Below are 7,782 nucleotides of genomic sequence, written 5' to 3'. Positions count from 1 at the left end.
GCGGCGACCAATCAGCTGCGGGTGTCTCTGTGAGTGACGTTCGCCGGAGCCAATCGCGGCGCGGCGTTCGCGCACGTCACTCGATGGATGACGGCTCGGCCAATGGGGTGTCGAGATTGTGCTCCGGGAGGGGCGTTTCCGAAGGAGAGACCTCGAAGAAGCTCGGGGCCTATTGCAGCGGGACTAGGGTTTCACTGACGTCCCTGACGACCAATGTGGGTATTCAGGGGCAGTTCGGGCAAATCTAGAATGACAACCCTGCTGATCAATGGGCTTTGAGTGTGTGCTGAGTGACCTGTTTAAATTGCCCCATGTTTTATTATAAGGAGGCCGTTATGTGGGCTGACACAGACTGTAAACAGACTGCTATATATCCATTGTTTTAATGACAGCGTGGTTAAAGATAGACTCACCTGGCTGTTCTTATAAAGGATCTTTTCACCTGGCTCAAACGTGTACGGTGTGCAAGCTGTTGTCTTTTGAATCCTGTTGTTATTCAATGCATTCCTGCACAATAGGCTGCAGCTTGACCCTGAGAGGCTCTCTGACCCAGTATTTGTTCTTTTTGCTTGTGTAACAGCTAATCCAGTGGTGGATATAGAATTTTAGTCATTAGGTTAGTGAAAACAACAATATCTGTGGCTCACCTGGTGGCTCACCTGGTGGCTGGGTCCTTACTTGCCCTTTTTCTGCATTCACCCCTCATATTTACTGTCTATGTTCAGCTGTTTCTGTCTAATAAAGGCCATAAAAGCCCCCAAAAACCTTTAAAACACTAATCTAATGTTAAATTATTAGCTTTTATTTATTTATGTATTTATTTATTATACTGTATAATATATTGATATGAAAGGTGATGCTAGTAGGGATGTGACGATACATTCAAGTCACAGGTCCACGATATTATTTTATCACGATTTTTTTAAACAAAATTATTTCTCAGGCAAAAGTCTATAAAACATATTTTCTTTACTGAACTATAGATGATATAATTTCTGAGGCATTGTATAAACTGTGCAAAAACAATGCATATTTCCTTTTCTTTGTAAAAGTGAAGCCGACGTCTTTGCGCCTCGATACAGCGACTGACACCAGTGACGTAGAACAAGCACAGTCAGACTTGCATAGCGCCCACTGCTGTTTTAAAATAGTATCGTGGTTTAACTGTTTTTTACGCAGTGTTACCTGAATAAAATGAGTTTAAACATTGTTGGAAACATTTGGGATAATGTAAGAACGCAACTCAGCTCCATATACAACACAGGTCTGGTGCTGCAGACAGTTTAATGTGGAAATGTTACAGACTGCGTCTTTAATGAACAAAATAAAATAAAAAATATAACTTCAGGTTCTTAGAAATGTGGATTTGGATGTTGTTTTGTGCAGAACTCATCTCATTAACTGCTCAGCTAACCTAAAATTTAGCAATTAGCAGCTGAAGGAAGAAGAGCAGCAGCTAGATGTTGTTGGTTGGTGGAGACCAAACACAACTCCAATGGGATGACCACAGTGTTCCAGGTGTACTGGATGAGTAATGGGAGTAATGGGAGTAATGGTTTGTGTAATATCAGGACTGTTTATAATGTAAAGAAACCACAGAACTACCTGACACAGAGACAACACCGACTGCATGATGAGACTAATTTTTGGTCACAACCAGGCTTGGAGGATTACATGTAACTGAGTTATGTAATCAGAATACCAAAAAAAGGTAAGTGTAATCTATTACATTATTTACATTTACATTAAAATATACCAGTTGATGATCGTTGATGCTTCTGATGTCTTAAAGAATACACACACCTACATCATTACTTCCTATTAATATTTATTACCTCTTGTTTTTATTTACATATTTGGTGTTGAGGTAATCCAGAGGTAATGGAAAGTTACATTACTTTAATGTTGTAACAGGTAATTAGTGGAATTGTATCGGATTACCAACCCCGATCACAAAATAATCCAAAGAACAAACCTCAAAAATGTCAGTATTAACTGAAAACCGTCTGTAGTCAATCTGGTCTCTTGGACTCAGACCAGACTTGAACACTGAAGACTCGGCACTCGTCTGGTTTGCCGTTTGGCCACAACCCACCGAGAAAACGACCAGCTCTGCCACTGCAGGCCTTTCACCCTGTAGAGGAAATATTCCAGTCGTGGCTGTCAGTCCCATCTGCCGTCAACATCCGCTGAACTGGCCTGCAGCACTTTCAGCCAACATGTAGGCTACAATGAGCTGTCCCTCCTTCCCATTGGCTCACTCCCTGTTACTCCTTTCACATCCACAATGCATGCAGCCCTTTTCATATAGGCTTTTTCCCAAAGAGTGCACTTGACCTTATTCACAGTCATCTCTGTTTCTCTCCATCCCCTCCCTGCATCACTGCGAGGGCTTTTTTTTTAAAGTGCTTAGGAAGCCAGAGTCCTGCTTTTAGCTTAAGCACTTTCTCCCTCTCCACCTCAAGTGAGCTGCAGTTGGCGGTGGAGGATGCAGATACTGTCTATCACCTTCTCCCCAGGCACCTCTGTGGAGAGCCTCAGAGAGAAAAGAGCTGCATAATTTAACTAAGATATCTCACTTTTTTTCCACTTAACAGGCTTCATGAGTGAGCCAAAGCATTATCTGGAGAGTTTTCAGCCATAAACATTTCCAACTGAATGGCTGCTGTTAAAAAATTAAACACTTTCTATGTCGTGAAACCTAAACCAGAGACTGTGAAGCGTCTTTACAGTGTTAAATATCTGCATTCATAATGTCGCACATCCATCTCCATGTCGGCTGCTAATGGGCGTTCACTTGCCTGTGAAGTAAACATGAAACATACAAGATCTGAAATGCATATTCAGTTAATTGATCGAGTACCAATTAATTGGCTAACATTCTGATGATCAGTTAATCGTTTAAGTTATTTTTTGGGGAAAAATGTCCCAAAAAAATGTTGTTTTCAGCTTCTTAAATGTCCAGTGTGAAACATTTAGGAGGATTTAATGGCAGAAAGTGAATGTAATATTCATAGCTATGTTTTTAGTAATGTATAATCAACTAAAAATAAGAATCGATTTGTTTTTTTTACCTTAGAATGAGACGTTTATCTACAGCAAGTCTTCTACGGTTGGTTCCCACCACGGTTGGTTACTGGTTCCCAACCTGGAACAAGCAAGGGTTTAATATTTCTTATTTTATTCTGGGCAGTGTGACTCCCTGAATCCCCAAAGAAGGAATTATTATTACTTCTTAGGCTGAAAAAAACATCTGAGTATTTGAGAAATTTCCCCCCCGAAGCTGAAAACACGTCTCTGAAAATGAAACTTTGAAAACAGCAGCTTGAAAATAAAAATCTGAACACAAGGTCCAGTTTACTTGTTGTTTCTGAAGCTCTCCTAACCTAAGGCGTTGTATGTCGGTCACATATATATAACACTGTTCATGCATTCATTAGTCACATGATAACAAAATGCAAAAATGAAAATGTTTTTGTCAAAGGCTGTGAAAAGATGGTGACAGACACCTTCATGTAACTAACTGAACACTAACACAACAAATTATTATTATTATTACAATATAACAAAGATTTTTTTCAACAAATGATGCCACACACACCACAAGTTTATTTTTTCCTCCTTTTTTTTACTGAAAACGCTGAGCCAGTCGCCAGCTTCAGGGTTCTGAGAAATAGAATGAGCAAAATACACCTGGGCATTTCAACAAAACTGACAGGTAAAGACGAGTCGTGGAAGATATACACACTTTGACAGGGCATTGTGGGTAAAAAAAAAAAAGAACAAAGAAGAGACATCTGGGCTCGTAAACTCCCAGCACAGTAATGAATAACAAATTCATTATTTTAATGCAAATAAACTCCACGTTAGTTTTGTCTCTTCTGTTGTTTTTTATTGTCTAAGACTTCAGTGCTTTAATCAGGACACATACTGAAACATGTGGTCATCTTAAAGGGACAGTTCACCACAAAATCAAAAATATACCTGTTATTTATCCATCTAGATCAGTGGGTCCCAAGCTTTTTCCTTAAGGGACCCCTTTTCCATCATTTAGTAAACTGACATATTTTATAGATATTTCATATTGTATTCAAACTGTACAGTGAACCCAAACAGCAACAACTCAGTAACAGCAGGAAGTTTTCATAAAACAAGTGATTTGGATGAAATTTGAGCAGATTATTTCCTGTGTAGGGAACTTTTTATACAATTATCTGTCTGTATTATGTATTTCTAAGAATCATACAGACTTACTAAGCTTCTTTTTAGATAAATTCAGTGTTTTCTTGTCCCAGGCACTTGGCCATTGTTTTATTAAACAATTTACTTAACAATTTACATTCACATTTCTTCACAGAAGTAACCCAAATGCTGAGCTATAGGTCTGCTGTGTATTTTTTTAAAGTTTTCTTACACTTTTTGAATTCAAGAAGGCGTCACGACACCCCAAAAAGTTTTGGCGACCCCTAGTGGGGATCCCAAGCCACTGATCTAGATCAGGGGTGTTTTTTGGAGATATTGGCTGTAGAGATTTTTGCCTTCTCTCCAATATAATGAAACCAGATGGCACTCAGCTTGTGGTGCTCAAAGCGCCAAAAAAATACATTTGAAAAACTCAACAGCGATGTCTCTTTCCAGAAATCATGACCCAGTTACTTGTTCATCCACAGACCTTGTTGTGAGCAGTTTCATGTAGGAACTGTTTTCTGTCTACCAAACTACACCCGCCAATGTAATAATGTTTACATCCTAGAAGAAGAAAATAGTTCTTACATGAAACTGCTCACAACAAATTTGACACTTTGAGCACCAAAAGCCCGAGTGCCAACTGGTTCCATCATAGTGGAGAGAAGACAGACATTAGAGACATATCTCCAAAACTTGACAACTCACACAAAAACAATCCAAGTGGATAAACAGCACTACAGGTAAGAGGAAGAATATGTATTTTTGATTTTGGGGTGAACTGTCCCTTTAATATTAAAGAGAGGCTCCCTTTGTGCATTGTTCTTCAAGTCCAGTGAGCTATCTGGAATAAAACTGTGTTAAAATCAGCTGTTCGTATTGTAAATTGCATTTCTGATAGATATTTTTTATCTTTGGTTTTTACTCCATGTTCCTGTGAATACCTGTTCAAATGTAAACAGGCGAAATCTTGTCATGTCAGAGCAACAGATATCAAATTATATACCAACAGGAGCCTCAATAGGCGAAGAATGCACTGCAACTCCAGGACATGTTGTGCTATGAGTGTTGGACACAACTCCTGGCCGATCGGTACTGCATATGTGCAACTCTCAGCAGAGATGAAAAGGAAACAAGATGGCTCGTTAGCTACTTCCAACATTAGCTCTGGAAAAAAACAACGTGTTTAATTCAGAATTAATTGATTAAGACTTTTTAAAACGTCTTCTTGGAGCAGTCTGATGATATGATGACTTAAGCCGGAGATATACTCGCTGTTTAACCACTTGTTCACATTGCGGTCCAAACGATACGGGAGGCCGTCATCATAGGGGACAATTATCTGTACTATAACTCTCATGCATCCTGCTTTAAACATAGGCCTGAATTACCTTTAGAATAGAATAAAATTATACATGTGTTTTCTTTGTTTTGATATCAACATTATATATCGGCCATCGGCAGCCATGCTCTCTAAATATCGAGTTTAAAGCACGTATACCTCCTTCCTTCTAAGTACATCTCATCTGTAAGCATGTGTGAGACACACAGGGCCCATACTGTACATATGTAGCAACAACAAGCACATTTTTTAGATAACTAAGCTAATGTTTGAAAAAGTGGTTCCAAATTTTCTTTTAAGTTATTAATATTAGCTCCAAAGCTTCAAGGGCGGATCTACCACAGTTTGGTGTCAAATGACACAGAAATTCTGATTAATTTTTCACAATAATGCATTAAAAGACGGAAATTAATACACATCATTTAATGATGTTATGGCCACATATTACACCAAGGTCTGAAGATTTAGGAATGCCAACTTTAGATGTTTCTAGTCAATGCTTTACTGCCACAATAATATAATGTTTAATGAGTTCACACATTTGGGGTTTTTTTTACAAGCAAATATTGGTATGTGATTGTTTGCAAGCATATATTTCTGCCACTACGTGAATATCTGTCTAAATCCGCCCTTACGGAGCTGATAATTGAAGTAGCTAACGAGTGAGACATCCTGTTTACTTTGTTTCTCTGTTGAGTTGCACGTGCTTAGTACAGATCTGACAGGAGCTACAATTCACACCATGAAACCTTTATCTAAAGGTTGTCAAGAGGCATTCTGGGATAGGAAATCAGTAATATCTCCTGCAATGCGGACTGTTTGAATGGTCGGTTGCCCTGCCTCTGTGTGTATATCTGTCCTGAGGGCAACTTTAAATCCAAAAAACCCTCATTTTAACAGACTGGAAGGAAAAACAAGGAAACGGCAGCAAACAACAGTTGTACAAATTGACCAGTGCATTGTGTTTTTAAACGTCCAGTTCAGCACGTTCAAATCAAGTTCATTATTCACGTTTTCCTTTTGTTTCAAACCAACATCTCTGCAGTCCCTCAGAAGACGAGGCTGAGTCCTCTGCGTCTGAACTTCTCATTGACAGTTTTCCCACTGGTCCCTCTTTTTGTTAGTCCAAATCAAGAGAGAGGCGGGTCCATCCAAGTCCATCTGGACACAGAGATTTCCAAGGACTCTGACTGGCTGATGCTGGCAGACCAGAACAGATCAGTCCTCCATACAGAAAACCTAGGCAGAGATAGAGGTTGTAGGTTAAAATAAAGCTGCATTCACACTGCATATCAGATATATTAGATAATAGACCCTCCTCAACATGTGTTAAAGGTTAGAAAGCCCTTTTAAGCCACCCTGCTCTGTTATGCAAGTGGACATTCATGTTATTAATAATAGCACAGCCCTTAAAACGTTTAATAAGAAACGTGATGTGTGCTTAAAATTCAGAAAATATAGTAAAGCACTGTAAAAAAAACAATGAATATTTAAACCAACTCCAGGAAATTCAACTTACTGAGCATCTCATTTTAAAGTCGAGGCTTCAGAGTTCAGTACACTGCAGTCCATGTTTTAGTTATATCGACATCGATATATGAAAAGATAAATGTCGGATGTTTTAATGTCTATGTAATAATTTATTTATTTATGTGTTGTTTTTTTTTACTAAAGATGAAGTTTCTTGGCTGTCCTAAGGATGCTTTGAGGTTTTTACAAGTAACTAATGGATCAAAACTTTAAACATTAATATAGCAACAAACAATTATTATCTATATAAAGATTTAGTGGAGTCTTGGCGTCTCACTCCCTCTGCCTGAGTTGTATCGATGTTTTTATCATCTACGTCGGTGAATCATTTATTTCGATGTTGGAAAGACTAACAGAGAGAACTAACCCTAACCCTTTTATTTTGTTTCTGTCCACTTTGAATAGTTACGGTAAAATGAGTGTTTTTGTCTCTGGAGGTCTGGTGGAGAGTGATATGTGATATTATGGCGGTTTGTGGTTAAAAAAAGGTCTATCTCTGTAGGGATCCTTTCCATAAATGATGTCAGACACTGACAATAACAACCTGAGTCTGTCAGTGGGCAGAAAAGAACGTCTTTGCAGCCCTTTTCCCAAATATTTTCAGCTTAACTTATTGAATTAAGGATTTATTTCAACCAGCCCTAGCTTTGGTGGTTTTTGGTGATTTTTATTTCATTTCTGTCCCATTGTTTGGTCTGAGAATGCTGGTGCTCTAGTGGGCGACA

Source organism: Morone saxatilis, unplaced genomic scaffold, assembly GCF_004916995.1.
Source record: "Morone saxatilis isolate NCDOM2014 unplaced genomic scaffold, NCSU_SB_2.0 Contig17, whole genome shotgun sequence".
NCBI classification, from domain to species: Eukaryota; Metazoa; Chordata; class Actinopteri; family Moronidae; genus Morone; species Morone saxatilis.
This window is presented reverse-complemented; position numbering follows the sequence as displayed.